Source organism: Scyliorhinus torazame, chromosome 5, assembly GCF_047496885.1.
Source record: "Scyliorhinus torazame isolate Kashiwa2021f chromosome 5, sScyTor2.1, whole genome shotgun sequence".
Lineage (NCBI taxonomy): Eukaryota > Metazoa > Chordata > Chondrichthyes > Carcharhiniformes > Scyliorhinidae > Scyliorhinus > Scyliorhinus torazame.
Window position 1 is genome coordinate 114,823,453 of NC_092711.1, and position 19,515 is coordinate 114,842,967.

At 48.3% G+C, this 19,515-nt stretch overlaps 1 long non-coding RNA gene and 1 pseudogene across 2 annotated transcripts; both read right to left on the minus strand.

Annotated features, from left to right (window-relative positions):
• Nucleotides 1–5,765: 5,765 nt before the first annotated feature.
• On the minus strand, nt 5,766–19,059 carry LOC140419527 (uncharacterized). 2 transcript variants are annotated; one of them, XR_011945837.1, is made up of 4 exons: nt 18,812–19,059; nt 18,630–18,687; nt 18,214–18,271; nt 5,766–6,002 (listed from the first exon to the last, which is right to left on the minus strand). It is a non-coding gene; the product is annotated as an uncharacterized lncRNA (long non-coding RNA). The 2 variants fall into 2 exon arrangements; XR_011945838.1 differs by having other exon boundaries at nt 5,766–6,544.
• Nucleotides 11,202–12,309, minus strand: LOC140421367 (uncharacterized; annotated as a pseudogene).
• Nucleotides 19,060–19,515: the final 456 nt, after the last annotated feature.

Below are 19,515 nucleotides of genomic sequence, written 5' to 3' on the forward strand. Positions count from 1 at the left end.
GGCCAACGGCTCAATCGCAAGTGCAAACAGCAGGGGGGACATAGCACATCCCTGCCTAGTCCCATGGTGGAGAGAAAGTTATTTCAAGCCAATGTTGCTTGTGCGGACACTTGCCCTCGGCTCCTTATATAGTAGCTTTACCCAGTTCACAAATCTTGGTCCAATCCCAAGCCGCTCCAGAACTGCCATCAAGTACCCCCATTCTACCTGGTCGAACTCCTTCTCAGCGTCCAATGCCACAACCACCTCTGTTTCCCTCCCCTCCACTGGTGCCATAAAAACATTCAATACCCTTCTAACGTTTGAAAAGAGCTGCCTCCCTCTCACAAACCCGTCTGATCTTCACCTATCATCTTCGGGAGGCACTCCTCCAGCCTACTCACCAGTGCCCTGAAATAGATTTAAGGACATTTTTATGGGCTGGAGACGAATGCAAAATAGGAGAGGGTGGGCGTAGTTATTGTAGTGGATGTTGTTGCCAGCAACATAGGTGGAATAAAGCAAAAAGGTTCTTCTCAGGGAGCATGAGCAGCTCGGTTTGAATTCAAAAGCAACCAAAGAAGTAATAACCTCTCGAGTACTATCTGGGCCATGAGCAAATTGGCATTGGGTAAATGGGATCAAAATGTTGAATGTGTGATTTGTGCAGTAGAAATGGGTTTCGATTCATACGGTACTATTGCCAGTAGTAGGGAAAGAGGGAGCTGTATCATTGGGATAACCTTCACTTGAACCACATTGGGTCGAGTGCCCAGGTGAATCACATATTTGGGCTGGAGAGAGAGAGATTTGAACAAAATAGTTGGTGAGGGGACAGGGCTGAGGTGAGGGGAAAGACTGAAAGTTAACGAGAAAAGATAAGGTTATAGTTAGAGTAGCAATGCAGGCAATGATGCCCAGAGTGTAACAGGAATGGTCAGAACAAACAAATACAATGATGAAACAGTAAAGAGGGTCAGAGTAGGAAAACATGATAGAAAGTCAGATTTTAAACTTTATCTGACTGCATCAGTATTTCTAATAAGATTGATGAACTTATGGAAGAAATAGAAATAAATTTGTATGATATCATAGCCAATGTAGGGATACATTTGTAAAGTTACTAAGGCTGGGGACTGAATATTCAGGGTTGGGTGACTTTTCAGACGCTTAGGACAAAATGAAAGGGTCTGGTTTAGCTTGGTTCATCAAGTTTGAGATCGATACAGTTGTGAGAAATGATCTCGGTTCAGAAGACGAAGACGTGGAATCAACTTGTTTGGAGATAAGGAAAGTGAATGAAGTAAGTCACTGTTGGAAGTATTTTATATGTCATCTAACAGGAGCAGCATCATCGGATTTATAATAACTGCAGAAATAATGGGGACTTGTAAGAAAGGTACCTCAATAATCGTGGGTATTTATAACTTGCTTATCAGTTGGACAAAGTGAATTGACAGGGGTAGGATTCAGGATATGTTCATTGGGAGTATCCAGGACAGTTTAAATTAACATTTTTTTTTGTACATTCAAGGGACGTGCATTAACTGGGTAGGCCAGCATTTATTATGCATCTCTAATTGACCACAAGAATGTGGTGTTGATCTGCCTTCTTGAACAGCAGCAGTCCATGTGGTGTAGGTACACCCACAGTGTTGTTGGGGAGTTCCACAATTATGAGCCAGTGACAATGAAGGAATGACATTATATTTCCAAGTCAGGATGGTGAGTAACTTGGAGGGGAACTTCTGGGTGGTGGTGTTTTCATATATCTGTTGTCCTCGCCCTAGTGGATGGTAGTGGTTGAGGGTTTGGAAGGTGTTGTGTAAGGAGCTTTGGTAAATATCATCAATGCACACTGTAGATGGCACTACTGCCACTGTTCATCTGTGGAGGTGGGAGTGAGTGTGTGGAAGGGGTGCCAATCAAGTGGACTGCCTTGTCCTGGATGGCGTCAGGTTTCTTGAGTGTTGTTGGAGCTGTACTCAGACAAAGGCAGAGTATTCCATCACACTTCTGACTTGTGCAGTGTGGATTGTGGACAGGCTTTGGGAGAAGCAGGTGAGTTACTCGCTGCAGCATTCCTAGCCTCTGACCTGCTCTGTAGTTACAGTATTTATGCAGCTCATCCAATTCACTTTCTGGTCACCTGCAAATACCTAAATGCACTCGTCCTCGAGAGTTGAAATTTCTCCTCCATCTCGTCTAGACCCGGAAATCTACCTTCCAGAAACAAATCCCTGAACCTCTCAACCCCTTTTTCCCCCCAGAGTCCAGCCCTGACGGTGCAAACCTATGATTATCACAAATTGGCGACAGTAATGACATGTCTCTCAGTCCAAAATGTTGTCTAAACTGGTTCCAATTCCTTAAAGATGCCACTACCACTGGGCTCATCGAGTCTGGCTGGGGAGAACAGAAGAGTGGCCGTAACCAATGCCCTTAGACATGACCCTGCACAAGAGGCCTCCTCCATCCATCCCCACCCCACGTCCGGCTCCTCAAACCATCTTCGCACTTTTCCAATGTTCGCGGCCCAGTAATAGAGCATCATGATTGGTCGCGCCAACCCACCTGATTGTCTCCCTCTCTGCAGGAAAGCTCTTCTAATCCCGGGAGTCTTTCCCTCCCAGACAAAGACAGAGATGAATCTATTAAATGTAGTGAAAAGAGATTTAGGGAGGGAGATCTACAGGCTCCAGAACACGAATAGAAACCTCGGTGAAATGTTCATTCTGACCATATCTCCTCTATCCGCCAAGGTTAGTGGGAGGGCATCCCACCTATTCACGTCCTCCTTCACCAGACCGACCAAGTTCAGCTGATGTGACAGTGTCCAATCGTGTGCCACCCGTCCCCAAATACCTAAACCTGGACTTGGTCAGTTTAAAGGGCAGCCTCCCCAGATCTGTCCTGTACCCCAGGGAATTTAGTGGGAAGATTGCACTCTCGCTCATATTCGGTCTGTACCTTAAAAAGGATCCAACTACTTCAACAGTTTAATAATTTTTCCCATACCCGAGAGATCAGAAACGTACAACAACTGATCATCTGCATAAAGAGGCACTCTCTGTTCCTCCCCCTCTCCCCTCTCAATCCTTTCCATTTCACTCACAATCTGTGTGCAATGGCCAACCATTCAATCGCTAGCGCAAACAACAGTGGAGTCAGCAGGCATCCCTGTCTTGTGCCTGAATATATGAGTCAGAAATATCCTGAGCTCACAGCATTGGTCCGGACACTAGCCATAGGAATTATATCGCAGTTTCACCCAGGAAATAAAAGTACGACCAATCCCAAATCGCCCAGACCTCGAAGAGGTAGCTGCCCTCCACACGGTCAACGGCCTTCTCCAGATCCATGGAGGTGGTTACCTCCGGCACCTGCTCCATAGGGGGCGACATGACCACATTCAAAAGCCTCCTGATGTTGGATGATAACTGTGGCCCCTGACAAACCCTGTCTGGTCCTCAGAGATCACTTCTGTTGTGCACTCCTCCAAACATTTCGCCAGAACCATAGCTGGTATTTTCACATCAGTATTTTATCGTGAAATAAGTTGATAAGACCCACACACAAGGGGATCTTTGTCCTTTTCCAGGGATTAGAGAACTCAGGGTCAACGACAGTGTGGTCGGCAGCAGTCCCCTCAGCAGAGAGTCATTGAAAATTCCCAGTAAGTACAGCACCAACAAGGCCGCAAACTGTTTGTAAAATTCCACCGGAAAACCATCCGGCCCCAGGGCTTTCCCCGATTGCTAGGAACGAATACAGTCAATAACTTCCTCCAACCCCATTGCTCATCACTCTCTCTACCACTGGGAAGTCCAATCCGTCTAAAAATTGCTCCCTCTCCGAGCCAACCTCCAGTGGTTCAAACTTGTATAGCCCTCAATGAAAAACCTCAAAAGCTCCATTAATCTTATCTGGGGCAGTAACCAGCTCTCCCCACTCACCTTTAACCTGAGCTATTCCCCATGTGGCTGCCTGCCGTCTCAATTGGTGAGCTAATAATCGACTGGCTTTATCCCCATACTCATAAAATGCTCCTCGCAAACGCTGGCTCACCGCATTCCCCGTCAATTCAAACTCAAACATCATTTGTACATCTTTCTCTCTGCCAACAACTCTGCCGTAGGGGCCGTGGAGAACTGTCGAGCCACCTCAAAGATTAAATCTACCAACCTCTGCCTTTCAGCCCTGCCAGCCTTGTCCATGAGGGAGATTTTATTTAAATGTTTTGACGCGAGTTGTTCTGATCTGACTGAATGCAGATTTAATGGTATCTTTCCAAACGTAAAAAGGTCTGAAAGGCAGAGGTTGGCAGATTTAATCTTGGAGGTGGATCGACAGTATTCCATGGCCCAGATTCACATGATGAAGCAGGAGTCCTTTTAGCCCAAGATTCCCCTGCTATCTCTTCGAAAGTACACTGATTCATCCAACTGCTCTGCTCTTCCCCACAGCCCTGCAAATTATTCCCTTTCAATTATTTATGTTTGGAAAGATACCATTGAATCTGCATTCAGGCAGATCAGAACAACTCACGTCAAAAAATTTGAGTACGGGGTTAAAGTCAGTCGATTATTGGCTCACCAATTGAGACGGCAGCCAGCCACATGGGGAATAGCTCAGGTTAAAGATGAGGGGGGAGAGCTGGTTACTGCCCCGGAAAAGATTAATGGAGCTTTTGAGGTTTTTCATGGAGGAATGATGGGCTAAAAGGACTCCTGCTTCATCATGTGAATCTGAGCCTCCTGCCTTTATGCAGGTGAAAAGAGACAGATTTCATTGCAGCCTCTTCCCTGTATATGTATTGAAAGAGAAGGGTTTTGTGTTCGCTCTGAGTGACTGATATAACTGGTTGAAGGCCCATTTCCCACTCAGTCCTCCAGCACCTCCCTGTCTCTCTATTAGTGCGATGCCCATGGCAGTTTCCCAACTGGGGCTGCAGACCCTGTTATTCGCCGCCAAATGCAGCCCTCAGCTCCGTCGCCTGGCTGTCATTGACACGAGCAATAGAGACAAAAAGGTGCCCGAGTCTCAAAGTCAAAACTTGTGGCTCTAAACCAACGCTCTCACATTTGTTGAAGTTAAATCCATGTTATCCAGACTGAGGTCTTTATTATTAAATTTAGGCAAAGGGTTTTAAAGGCTAACTTTCCCTTTCTAACTTTGGATTGTCTACAGTTTCAGCCCTGACTCAGTGGGTGGCACTCCCACCCTGAATCAGAAAGTTGTGGGATTAAATCCCAGTCCAGGGACCAGAGGACAAAAATGACATCCAATATTCCTTGTGCCAGCCCTGAGGGAGTGCTGCACTGTCAGAGTTTCCTTCTTTCAAATAAGATGTTCAACTGAAGCCCTGTCTGTCCCTCTCAGGTCCAGTAAAAGTTCCCACTATTGTGAAGAAGAATTGGGGATTTATCCCATGTGTCCAACATTTATCCCTCAATCAACATCACCAAAATAAGATCTGCTTATTATCACATTGCTGTTTGTGGGATCTTGCTGTGTATAAATTTGCTGCTGTTTTTCCTACATTACACCAGTTACAACCCTACAAAAGTACTCGATTGGCTGTAAAGCACTTTGTGACGTCCTGCGATTGTGAAAGGCGCTACAGAAATGCAAGTTTTTAAATCGAAGATTGATGTTATCTGATCTTCTTATCTGTAACTTAATTGATTTCAGCCACCCCAACTTACCATTTAATGAATTCACTTTGTTTCACTGTTTCAGACACGTTTTTAACCAATTAAAACAAGGCAGAATTGTCTGGATAGTAAATTTAAAATGTGTATTAAAAGAAAATGGTTTACTGAACAACTTGAAGACATTGACTTTTACAATTTCATGCAGGTGATCAGTCTGTAGAAGCGTAACCCTCCCTGGCTCCTTCTTTGACAGTAATTTCCTTGGAACTCGGCCTTGAGAGTCTTCAGTACTTGGCCAGCAAGGAAGACCTTCGGAACCTCGACTTTCATCCCCAAAGTGACCATTACATCAGGTCAGCGTTGAGCCTGTTGTAACATAACCATTGGTAAATTGGGCACTAGTTTAATTGAACTGGATTCCCAGTTACTGACACCACCTTCTCTCATTAACTTAGACAGGAATACAATCGAACAGTTTCATACTATCTCTTTACCTGATTCTGTACAATTCCTGATTCATACAGTTTCAAATGTTGAGGCTAATCAGGGCTGGAAGGTCTCTCTTGCCGATACATTTATTCTCATTGCACATACACAGCAATTAAGCTTTTACAATTTTACAGCAAATAAAACTCAATCCTTTACTATAACTACTGATTCATTCATTACTACTATTTTGACTACTTTATGAGCCCCTTCCTTTGATCTAATGGAATATTTCCATTTCCAAGGAATTGATCATCGATTTCAGGAAGCGTAGCACGACACACACTCCCGGTTGCATCAATGGCTCAGAAGTGGAGATGGTCGATAGTTTTAAGTTCCTGGGTGTCACCATCGCCAACAGTCTGTCCTGATCCACTCACGTTGATGCAACAGTCAAGAAAGCCCAACAACGTCTCTACTTCCTATAGAAGCTAAAGAAATTTGGCATGTCTGCATCGACTCTCACAAACTTCTACAGATGTGCAATAGAGAGCATCCTATCCAGCTGCATCACGCCTGGTATGGCAACTGCTCGGTCTGTATCACGAACCAGCCGTCCAGCCAACTGAGCTAACCGACCCCTTGGTAAATAGGTAATAATTCCTAAAATATTAGCTATTCTCTGTCTCCCATCAGTTTCCCAGTCCACCTCAGACAACCTGCCCCTCAAACCCGGATAGTTTTCTTGTGTAAGTAACACCCAGATAAGTGAGTAACACCCGGAGATTTTGTTTTTTTAAATTGAGAATACTTTTGTAAGGGCCACGAAGAATCCAGCACGAGTTTTAAGGATACAAAGTAATAACATTTATTTACTATAACATATATACATAACAGTAACTTCCCTTGCTACATACTCCTTCCTGCTGGTTCCTGAACTGGCCAGCTTATTTATACTGGGAGTTTACTAGTGGTTTCTCCGCCCCCCTCATTGGGGAAGCTCATACTCCCACAGGATTGTGGGATAGTCATTAGTCCCCAGCCAATGGTAAGTAGGCAGGTTATAACATCCCTCCCCCCCAAAGTCCAAGGAATCCACCGTAGACCCTGGCGAAGGAGGGCGTCGGACTCGTTTGGCCCAGGCCGGACACCACATGCACGCGGCGCTGGATCAGGCGGCGTGTAACGAGACGGAGACCGCCGTGATGAACGGCGCGGTTGTACATCCACGGCCCGTGGACCCAAGGATTCCCCCTCTGATGCATCCTGTGTCTCCATCTCGGAGTCAGAGTCTGCTGCCTCCGTCATGTCAGCGTCTCTATCTCCATTCGGTCCCGTAACGACCTGCGCAGGCTTAGAGTGAGGCACCAGTGGCAGATGGTGAGGACTACCTTCCCTTGTCTCTGGTCTCTGCGGCTGTTGAAATGAGCTCCGGGGGCGGGGAATCTTTTGAGGGGATGGTCTTCTGGACTGAACGTGGTCTACATGTTTTCGCTGGAGACGACCCTGGGCTTGCACTTGGTAAGATATAGGGCCCGTTTGGCGAAAGATTACACCAGGAACCCATTGGGCACCACCAGCAAAATTCCGAACGAACACTGGGTCACCGGGCACAAACTGCCGAATCGGCCGATGCCGAGAAAATCCCTGTCCCTGCCGTTCTTGTGTGCGGCGTACTTTTGCGCCAATGTCCGGAAAAACCATACTAAGGCGGGTGCGAAGTCTCCGGCCCATTAGGAGTTCTGCGGGAGCTACCACAGTCACTGCATGGGGGGTGGTCCTGTACGTAAACAAAAAGCGAGCCAGTCTCGTGTCCATTGATCCGGAAGACTGCTTCTTTAGGCCTCTTTTGAATGTCTGCACTGCGCGCTCTGCCAACCCATTTGAAGCCGGGTGGTAAGGGGCAGTGCGGATACGGCGGATGCCGTTACCCTTCGTGAACCTCGCAAACTCCTCACTCGTGAATGGAGTGCCGTTATCCGTGACCAGCACCTCGGGGAGGCCATGCGGACTAAACGATAAACGCATCTTTTCAATTGTTGCGCAGGACGTTGTCCCCTGCATCTTATGCACCTCTAGCCATTTGGACTGGGCGTCAATTAGTAGAAGGAACATGGATCCTTGAAAAGGGCCTGCGAAATCTGCATGCAAGCGTGCCCAAGGCCGCCATGACCATTCCCAGTGATGTAGGGGCGCGGCCGGTGGAAGCTTCTGATGCTCCTGGCAAATGGAGCAGTTTTGGGCCACCTTCTCAATGTCGGTGTCGAGGTCTGGCCACCAGACATAACTCCGGGCCAACATTTTAATTTTGGTCACGCCTGGATGCCCATTGTGCAAGTCTGTTAGTATCAGCTCCTGGCCTTTTACCGGGACAATCACACGCGTCCCCCACAAGAGGATGCAGTCTTCCACGCTGAATTCTGACAGCTTGGAGGAAAATGCCCGCAACTCGCCTGGGAGCTGTCTATGCTGCCCACCATACAGGACTATGTGCCGAACCTTTGACAGGACTGGCTCCGTCTGGGTCCACTCACGGATCTGTGATGCCGTGACAGGCAAGGTGTCCATAAAAGTTAGGGTTGCAACCACCTCACCGGTCGTGGGGGTCGACATGGGGCCGGTCGATAAAGGCAATCGGCTCAGTGCGTCGGCATTTGCTATCTGCGTACCTGGTTTGTACTCCAGAGAATACTCGTATGCAGCAAGCAACAAAGCCCAGCGCTGGATCCGTGCAGAAGCAATGGGCGGTATTGGCTTATCCTCTCTGAAAAGTCCCAGCAGGGGCTTATGATCAGTCACGATAGTGAAATGGCGGCCGTACACATACTGGTGGTAGCGTCTCACCGCAAAAACCACTGCCAGGCCCTCCTTCTCGATCTGCGCGCACTTTTTCTCCGCTGCAGTCAATGTGCGGGAGGCGAAAGCTATCGGTCGTTCGGCCCCGTTCTCCATCTTGTGGGACAGGATGGCCCCAATACCATACGGGGATGCATCACATGTGACGAGCAAAGGCTTTCCAGGATCATAGTGGGTTAGTAACCCAGACGACGACAATTGTTGCTTTACCCGCCGGAAAGCGGTTTCTTGCGGCTGACCCCAAACCCAGGAGTGATTTTTCTTTAGCAGAAGCTGCAAAGGGGCCAGCGTAGTTGCCAGATTGGGGAGGAACTTCCCGGAATAATTTACGAGACCGAGAAAAGAACGAAGATGTGAAGTGTCAGTCGGGGCGGGGGCATGTTGAATTGCACGAAACGTCTCTGCGATGGGGTGCAGACCTTCACGGTCCACCCGATAACCTAGCTAGGCTACTTCCTTTGCCTGAAATACGCACTTTGTGCGACGTAAACGGACTCCAGCCTCCGAAAGGCGCCCAAGGACAGCCTCCAGTATTTCCAAATGTTCCTGCTCCGATGTCCCTGTAATCAAAACGTCATCTAGGTAGACAGCCACACGTGGTAAACCTCTCAAAATGCCCTCCATAACACGTTGAAAAATTGCGCAGGCAGAGGATACTCCAAAGGGCAACCGTGTATATTCATACAGGCCCCAGTGTGTATTAATCGTTACATATGGTCGGGAGGCAGGGTCCAGCTCCAACTGCAGATAGGCGTGACTCATATCTAATTTTGTGAACGAGAGTCCACCTGCAAGTTTCGCGTAGAGATCCTCTATGCGCGGCATTGGATATCGGTCGAGTCAGGAAACCGTATTCACTGTAAGTTTATAGTCGCCACACAAGCGAACTGTGGCATCTGGCTTCATTACAGGTATAATTGCTGCTGCCCAGTCAGCAAAACAGACGGGCTTGATAATACCCAAACTCTCCAAACAAGTGAGCACCCCATCTACCTTCTGGAGCAAGGCGTAAGGCACTGGGCGCGCCCGGAAATAGCGCAGCGTGGCTCCTGGTTCAACTTGGATACGGGCTACGGCCCCTTTTATTTTCCCCAAACCAGGCTGGAATACATCTGGGTATCGTCCTAGCACCTCAGTCAACCCTTCAGAAACTGTTTGGAGGATGTGCTGCCATTGCAACCTCAAATGGCGCAACCAGTCCCGACCCAACAGGCTGGGCCCATGGCCGCGCACCACGATAAGTGGGAAACGCCCCTCCTGGCGTCCATAGACAACAGGGGTCATTGTAGTTCCTGCAATGTCCAGTGGTTCCCCCGTGTAGGTGGCCAACCTGGCCTGTGAGTCGGTTAATGTAAGGGTCTGTATACCCTGCTTGATGCGGTTGAATGTCCTCTGGGTGATCACTGAGACCACTGCGCCAGTATCCAACTCCATCTCAAGCGGGTGGCCATTGACCCGTACTGTCACCTTAATGGGGGCCACACGGGGAGCTGCCACACAATGCAGCTGCAGGCAGTCGTCCTCCGTCTCCACGTCCTCAGGAGTAGTCGCCGCAGGTTCATCCACGTGGAAGGTACGGCCTCTGGGCTGGTCCCAGTTACGGCCCCTGGGCTGGTCCCAGTTTCGGTCGGAACGACGGCGCCTCTGGCGCCCCCAGGACCGCCATCCGCGACGGGGTCGGTGCCTACAAGTCTGACAAGGACATGGCTCCTCATCCATGGGCTCTGGAGAAGGCTCCCTTCGGGTAGGAATGTCCGACGGCCACTGGCGTCGGTCCGGATGTTGCCTCACCCAAGTGAGTGCGGAGGGACGTTTTCGGACGGAAGGGGTTGCGCCCCAAGGCATGCACTTCCATTCCCTGTAGCTCCTGTACTCCTCGCTCTGCGCTCTCTCGGGACAATACTATTTGAATGGCCTGTTGAAAAGTCAATGTTGGCTCCACTAACAACTTTCTCTGGATGGCCGCATTGTTAATATCGCAAACCAAACAGTCGCGTAACATTTCTGACAAGGTCTCACCATAGTCACAGTACTCCGCAATCCTGCGTAGCCTGGATAGAAAATCGGCAAGGGATTCTCCAGGGGTCCTCTCAGTGGTATTAAACCGGTAACGCTGGACTATCATGGACGGGGTTGGGTTAAAATGTTGCCCCACTATATTCACAAGTTCATCAAACGTTTTGGTGTACGGCGCAGCTGGGTACGTAAGGCTCCTAATCACCCCAAACGTATGCGGGCCGCAGGCGGTGAGCAATATTAGCAACAAAGCCCAAAGAGCATCAGCCCACTGGAGGCAAAGTGGCGAGACCGGCCAGTCCAGCAGAAAGAAACCCTCCGACCATCCCCACTGACCACCTGTCAGAATGAACAAAATGCAGTCCTGGGTGTAGAGCGGAAACAATAACAGCAGAATCCAACCCCTGTAATCGATTGTGACATTGTTGGTGTCACAGCAAGTGCAATGAACCATGCAATCCCGTCTCACATTGAGAGGTGGACGACGTCTCCCCAGTGTGAACTCGCTGGTGTCTCCGCTGGTGAGATAACGAAAAGAATCCCTTTCCACACTGAGAGCAGGTGAATGGCCTCTCCCCAGTGTGAACTCGCTGGTGTCCCCGCAGGGTGGATAACCGAGAGAATCCTTTCCCACACTGAGAGCAGGTGAATGGCCTCTCCCCAGTGTGAACTCGCTGGTGTCTCCGTGGGTGGAATAACTGAGTGAATCCTTCCCTACACTGAGAGCAGGTGAATGGCCTCTCCCCAGTGTGAACTCGTTGGTGTTTCCGCAGGGTGGATAATTGAGTAAATCCCTTCCCACACTGAGGGCAGATGGTGTCCTCTCCCCAGTGTGAACTCGCTGGTGTGTCTGCAGGTTGGATAATTGAGTGAATCCCTTCCCACACTGAGAACACGTGAATGGCCTCTCCCCAGTGTGAACTCGCTGGTGAATCCGCAGGGTGGATAACCGAGAGAATCCTTTCCCACACTGAGAGCAGGTGAATGGCCTCTCCCCAGTGTGAACTCGCTGGTGTTTCCGCAGGGTGGATGAATCATTGAACCCCTTCCCACATTGGGAGCAGGTGAATGGCCTCTCCCCAGTGTGAACTCGCTGATGTCTCTGCAGGGTGGATAACCAAGTGAATCCCTTCCCACACAGAGAGCAGGTGAACGGCCTCTCCCCAGTGTGACTGCGTCGATGAGTCTCCAGCTGCGATGGGACTCGGAATCCCTTCCCAGTCCCCACATTTCCACCGTTTCTCCATGTTTTGGGTCTCCTCCTGTCTCCAGGTTCGACAATCAGTTCAGAATATGGGTACGGTCTCTCCGCACTGTGAATGGTGTGATGTTTTTTCAGGCTGTGTAACTGGTTGAGGCTCTTTCCACAGTCAGTTCACTGGAACACTCTCACTCGGGTGTGTGTTGTGTGGGTCTCGGTGCTTTTCCAATCAGACTGATGTTTGAAATCTTTAGCTGACAGTTCGGGAAAACATTTCTCCTTCTCGATTCAAAGGCGGGAGATATTGAGGTTCCAAGGAAGGGAGTAATATCAGATCGAGACGTGACATTTTAGATTTCTGTCTGTAATTCCTCTTCGCCTAATATCCTGTAAAAACAATTTACAAAAGTCATCACTGTCAGTACAGGATAGAAACTCAGAACAGACAATTCTCGTTTTGGTGGCACATTTTTTCCTCTCTTATTCCCTGAAAACTGTAAATCTCCATCCCACACAATCCCTCCATTCTCACTCTGCTGTATCTAATATTCACCCTCTCTATTCTCCTGAAGGTGCTGATTCAGGCTGATTGACAAATCCAAGCTCACAGCTTCCTGTCCAGGAGATCACAACAAATATGAGCTGCAGTCGGCCATTCGGCCCATCGAGCCTGCTGAACCATTCAATGGGATCATTGGCTGACCTACCTCAGCACCGTTTTCCCACAATATCCATCATATCCCTCGACATCTTCAATATCTACAGGAGGGACATAGAGAACCAAGTGGAGTAGCGTAACAACAACAATCTCTCCCTAAATGTCAGCAAAACTAAAGAGCTGGTCATTGACTCCAGGAAGCAAAGTATCGTACACACCCCTGTCTGCATCAATTGTGTCGAGGTGGAGATGGTGGACAGCTTCAAATTCCTAGGTGTGCACATCACCACAAATCTGTCCTGGTCCACCCACGCCGACTCTACGACCAAGAAAGCACAACAGTGTCTATACTTTCTCAGGAAACTAAGAAAATTCAGCATGTCCACGTTGACTCTTACCAACTTTTACAGATGCACCATAGAAAGCATCCCATCTGGCTATATCACAGCCTGGTATGGCAACTGCTTGGTCCAAGATCGTAAGAAACTTCAGAGAATCGTGAACACAGCCCAGTCCATCACACAAACCTGCCTCCCATCCACTGACTCTGTCTATACCTCCCGCTGCCTGGGGAAAGCGGGCAGCACAATCAAAGACCCCTCCCATCCGGGTTACTCACTCTTCCAACTTCTCCCATCAGAGAAAAGTCTGAGAACACATGGTGACAGGGTCAACAACAGTTTCTTCCCCACTGTTACCAGACTCCTGAATGATCCTCTTATGGACTGAACTGATCTCTTCACACACCTTCTCTACTGAGTAGTAATGCACTCTGTCTGCTCACCCCTTGCCTGTGTATTTATGTAGGTCCTATGGGTTTATTTCATGTATGGAACGATCTGTATGGACTGTCCGCAGAACAATACTTTTCACTGTACCTCAGCACACGTGACAATAAATAAAACCAATCAATCAATAATCTCTCATCATAACCTAACCCCCGTAGTCCAGGTATCGCAGCGAATCGTTTTAGTAAGCCTATATTGCACTCCCTCCAAGAACACAATATCCTCCTGAAGGTGTGGTGCCCAGAATGGCTCACAGTTCTCCAAGTGGCGTCTTACCAGGGTTTTGTATAGCTGCAGCATAAGCTCTGTCTTTATACTCCAATCCTCCAGATATAAATGCCAGCATTCCTTTTTGATTATTTTCTGCACTTGTTCGGGGCATTTTAAGGATCTGTGCACCTTCGCCATCCACTGTACTTAACCTCTTTCCATTTAGAAAGTCCTCTGTTATATTATTTTTTGGTTCAAAATGGATAACCTCACACTTGATTACAATGAATTCCATCTGCCACAAATTTGCCCATTCACCTGGTCTGTCAATATCTCCATGCAATTTTATGCCATCGTCTGGGCTGCCTACAATGCCACCTAACATTGTATCAACAGCAACAGTGAAGAGGCCTTTCACCCATCAAGTCTGCATGAGTCGGAATCCAGGAGGGAGAGAGAGAACCTAGTGGAGTGGTGTAGCGACAACAATCTCTCCCTCAATGCCAGCAAAACTAAAGAGCTGGTCATTGACTTCAGGAAGCAAAGTACAGTACACACCCCTGTCAGCATCAACGGGGCCGAGGTGGAGATGGTTAGCAGTTTCAAATTCCGAGGGGTACACGTCTCCAAAAATCTGTCCTGGTCCACCCACATCGACGCTACCACCAAGAAAGCACAACAGCGCCTATATTTCCTCAGGAAACTAAGGAAATTCGGCATGTCCACATTAACTCATACCAACTTTTACAGATGCACCATAGAAAGCATCCTATCGGGCTGCATCACAGCCTGGTATGGCAACTGCTCGGCCCAAGACCGTAAGAAACTTCAGAGAGTCGTGAACACCGCCCAGTCCATCACACAAACCTGCCTCCCACCCATTGACTCCATCTACACCTCCCGCTGCCTGGGGAAAGTGGGCAGCATAATCAAAGACCCCTGCCACCCGGCTTACTCACTCTTCCAACTTCTTCCATCGGGCAGGAAATACAAAAGTCTGAGAACATGCACGAACAGACTCAAAAACAGCTTCTTCCCCGCTGTCACCAGACTCTTAAATGACCCTCTTATGGACTGACCCGATTAACACTACACCCCTGAATGCTTCACCCGATGCCAGTGCTTATGTAGTTACATTGTGTACCTTGTGTTGCCCTATTATGTATTTTCTTTTATTTCCTTTTCTTCCCATGTACTTAATGATCTGTTGAGCTGCTCGCAGAAAACTACTTTTCACTGTACCTCAGTACACGTGACAATAAACAAAATCCAAATCCAACACTGACACACGAAAAACACCTGACCTACCGACCTAACCCCATTTGCCAGCAGTTGATCCATAGCCTTGAATGTTATGCCGTGCCAGTCTTCATCCAGGTACTTTTTAAAGGATGTGAGGCAACCTGCTTCTACCACCTTCCCAGGCAATGCGTTCCAGAACGTCACCACCCTCTGGGTGAAAAGGTTTTTCCTCAAACCCCCCCTAAACCCCCTGCCCCTCATCATGAACTTGTGTCCCCTTGTGACTGACCCTTCAACTGAGGGGAACAGCTGCTCCCTACCCACCCTGTCCATGCCCCTCATAATCTTGTGCACCTCGATCAGGTCGCCCCTCAGTCTTCTCTGCTCCAATGAAAATAACCCAAGCCTACCCAACCTCGCTTCATAACTGAAACATTCCATCCCAGGCAACATCCTGGTGAATCGCCTCTTCACCCCTCCAGTGCAATCACAGCCTTCCTATAATGTGGCAACCAGATCTGCACACAGTACTCCAGCTAATAATAATAATGATAATCTTTATTAGTGTCACAAGTCGGGGCAGCACGGTAGCATAGTGGTTAGCATAATTGATTCACAGCTCCAGGTTCGATTCCCGGCTTGGGTCACTGTCTGTGCGGAGTCTGCACATTCTCTCCGTGTGTGCGTGGGTTTCCTCCGGGTGCTCCGGTTTCCTCCCACAGTCCAAAGATGTGCAGGTTGGGTGGGTTGGCCATGCTAAATTGCCCTTAGTGTCCAAAATTGCCTTTAGTGTTGGGTGTGGTGACTGGGTTATGGGTATAGGGTGGAGGTGTGGGCTTGGGTAGGGTGCTATTTCCAAGAGCCGGTGCAGACTCGATGGGCTGAATGGCCTCCTTCTGCATTGTAAATTCTACGATAAGTAGGCTTACATTAACACTGCAATAAAGTTACTGTGAAAATCTCGTCGCCACAGTCCGGCGCCTGTTCAGGTCACAGAGGGACACAGAATGTATTGAATAGCTGTGGTTCCAACACTGACCCCTGTGGAACCCCAATAGTCACCGGCTGCCATCCTGAAATAGACCCCTTCATCCCCACTCTCCGCCTTCTGCCTGTCAACTAATTCTCGAACCATTCCAGTACCTTGCCCCTAACGCCATGGGCTCTTATATTTATTTAGCAGCCTGTTGTACGGCGCCTTGTCAAAGGTTTTCTGGAAACCCAAATGGATCACATCCACTGGCTCTCCTTTGTTGAACTTCCTTTTTACCTCCTCAAAGAATTCTAACAGATTTGTCAGGCATGACCTCCCCTTGATGAAGCCATGTTGACTCAGTCCTATTTTACCATGCACTTCCAAGAACTCCGTAATCTCATCCACAATAATGGCCTCTAAAATCTTATCAACAACCAAAGTCAGAGTAACCTGCCTATAATTTCCCATATTCTACCTTCTTTCTTTCTTAAACTGGGGTGTTACATTAGTCACTTCCCTGTCCCCCGGGAGCCCCTTGACTCGTGATCCCTGAAGGATCACCACCAATGGCCCCACAACCTCCGCAGTTATCTCCTTCGGTACCCTGGGGTGTAGTCCACCCGGACTGGGTGATTTATCCACCTTCAGACCTTTCAGCTTCCCCAGCACCTTCTCCTTAGTGATGGCCACTACACTCACCTCTGCCCCCGACTTTCTTTCCTCCACTCCCAGTTTTCTCTTTCCCTCTCCTCTGTTGGATCGCCCTCCTTGCCCCTGGATTTGGAGCATCTTGTGAAGGCACTGCTGGAAGTACTGCTCCAGTGCCTTTTAGGTGCCTGCTCTAGGTTTTCCAAGTTTCTGAAGCCTTTAGAAGGTAGAAAGAGTGAGGGATAGCCAACAGCTCATGGATAGCAATGACATGCACAATTTCACCAGTGCTGCCAATACAATTGATGACCTAAGCAGTCAATGGCCCACCCCACTGAGAGCAAAGTGTGGAGGGGAACTCATCAAGGACAGAGTGTCAGTCAGTGCTCACTGGAGGGAACATTCTGAAGATTCCCTCGACCGAGACTCTGTCTTTGGCTTTAATATGTCCTTAAATCTATTCCCCAGTATCCTGTCCGGCTCAGTCCATGTTGGACCCCAATCGGGAGCAGAGTGAAAAAGCCATTCAACAGCTGAAAAACAACACGGCCTCTGGAGCAGAATGAATCGCTGCTGAAATTCTGAAGCATGGCGGGGTTACACTCCTGGCACAGCGACACAATCTCATATTCCTCACCTGGGGAGATGGATGCATGCCCGGGGATCTCCGAGACACTGTGACTATATTCACGAGAGCCAAGTCTGATTGTGGTAACTGCACAGGCAACTCCCTGCTGTCTGCCACACAGAAGATCATTGCCAGGATCCTCCTCAATGATCTCCTCTTCGTGGCCAACGAGCTCCTTCCAGAGTCACAGTTAGGTTTTCTCCCTTCATGAGGCACCAAAGACATGATCTACACTACTTGACAAACCCAAGGAAAATACAAGGGACAGCATCAATCGCAGTTCTTGGTCTTTTCTGACCTCACAAAAACGCTTTATACCGTCAAAGAGATGTTTTATTCAGTATGTTCTTCAAATTTGGCTGTCCTCAGAAATTGGCCACCATCCTCCGCCTGCACAATAATGACACACAAGCCATGATCCTCATCAATGGAAACACTCCAGACACTATTTCAGTGAAGACTGGGATCAGACAAGGCTGTGTCACTGCACCAACCCTCTTCCCCTTCACGGTAGCACAGTTGTTAGCACTGTTGCTTCACAGCACCAGGGACCTGGGTTCGATTCCCACTTGGGTCACTGTGCGGAGTCTGCAAGTTCTCCCCGTGTCTGCGTGGGTCTCCCACAAGTCCTGAAAGACGGGAGGTGAATTGTAAGTTGAACTGGACATTCTGTATTTTCCCTCAATTTACCCGAAAAGGCGTCAGAGTGTTGGACAAGGGGATTTTCACAGCACTTCATTGCAGTGTTAATATAAGCCTACTTGTGACAATAATAAAGACTGTTATTATTATTCTGTATAAACTCCAACCCGGTTATAAGAAATTAAATTCTGAATAAAAATCAAGTCAAATCAGTTTGTGTTAATCATAGTTAATCACTGCAGTGTTGATGTAAGCCTACTTGTGACACAAATAAAGATCATCTCACCTCCAGCAAATTACCCACGGGTGTGGAGATAATCGACAGGACAGGAAACCGACACCACCTTCAAAACAAAACCAGAATCAGTTCAACCTCAGACATGAAGCTCCAGTTTGCAGATGCCTGATCTGTTTTTCAATCCATCCATCTCCCTTGATTCTATAACCATTAATACTCTTGTCTCACAAACTTCAATCAATCTCAGTTTTTATAGTTTCTATTGACAGAATCTGAACAGAATTCCAGATTTCACTATATTTTCTGTGAAGTGATTTCTGACATTGCCCCTGAACAGCCCAGTCTCAGTTAAACAAATAAATATCACTGATTTGGACATTTAAATGGTGACAATTGTTTTACTCTTAACAGGTTATGTAACAAAATTTCAAAAACATAATAATTTGAGTAAAACTCTGCAGAACCTGGAAATGTGAAGTGAAAACAGAAAGTTGTGGAAATCCTCAGCAGGTTTGGCAGCTTCTGTGAAGAGAGAGAAAGAGAGTTAACATTTCCAATGCAACCTGATTCTTCTTCAGAACTGAGTGTTTGCAGCATTGTGATTTCATTTGCCAAACATAACGAATGTGAACTTTGTGGTTCTTACAGATATCTGGCTGTAAATCTGATTTCAGACTTTCCTCTGAACACTTTCCAACCTCAGCTCCAGCTCATTGTCCTTCACTAAAGTCCCGGATAGAGAATCACCGCCACAAGCTGGCGGCGGCCGCCGGGTGACCCGGGTGTTGTCACCAGAGCGGAAACCCGCCCACAACTTCTTCCCGTACTAAGATGGCCGCCCAAGCGCTCCGCTCCAGAACAAAAGACCCGACTTCCATTCCCAAGAAGGTGGTTGTCGCTAGTTGCCCCGGGCCTGTCACAGGGGAGGAAGCCCCGCCCACTCCCTGTTCCCTTACTAAGATGGCCGCCCCAGCGCTCCGCTCCAAGAACAAAAGACCCGACTTCCTTTCCCAAGATGGCGGCTGGTTGCAGGATCAATCCAGACCCGGATTACCTTCTTCTTATTGGTCGTGACCTGCCGTCAATCACTCCCCAACCATTGTGAGCTGGAGCATGCGCAGTGTGAATATGAAGCTGGACTCAGGCGGGTGAGTGGAGGCCCCAAACCCCCAATAAGACCCATTGATTTTATTGTCAGTCTGCAGACAGGAACTGGAGAACTGAACCCAGGCAGAAGAGAGGGAGGGAGAAAACTGGGAGTGGAGGAAAGAAATGGTGCAGATGGTGAGATGGGTTTGCATTTCAGCCCAGGGAGGAGGGAGAGTGTGTGGGACAGGGATTTACAGCTTT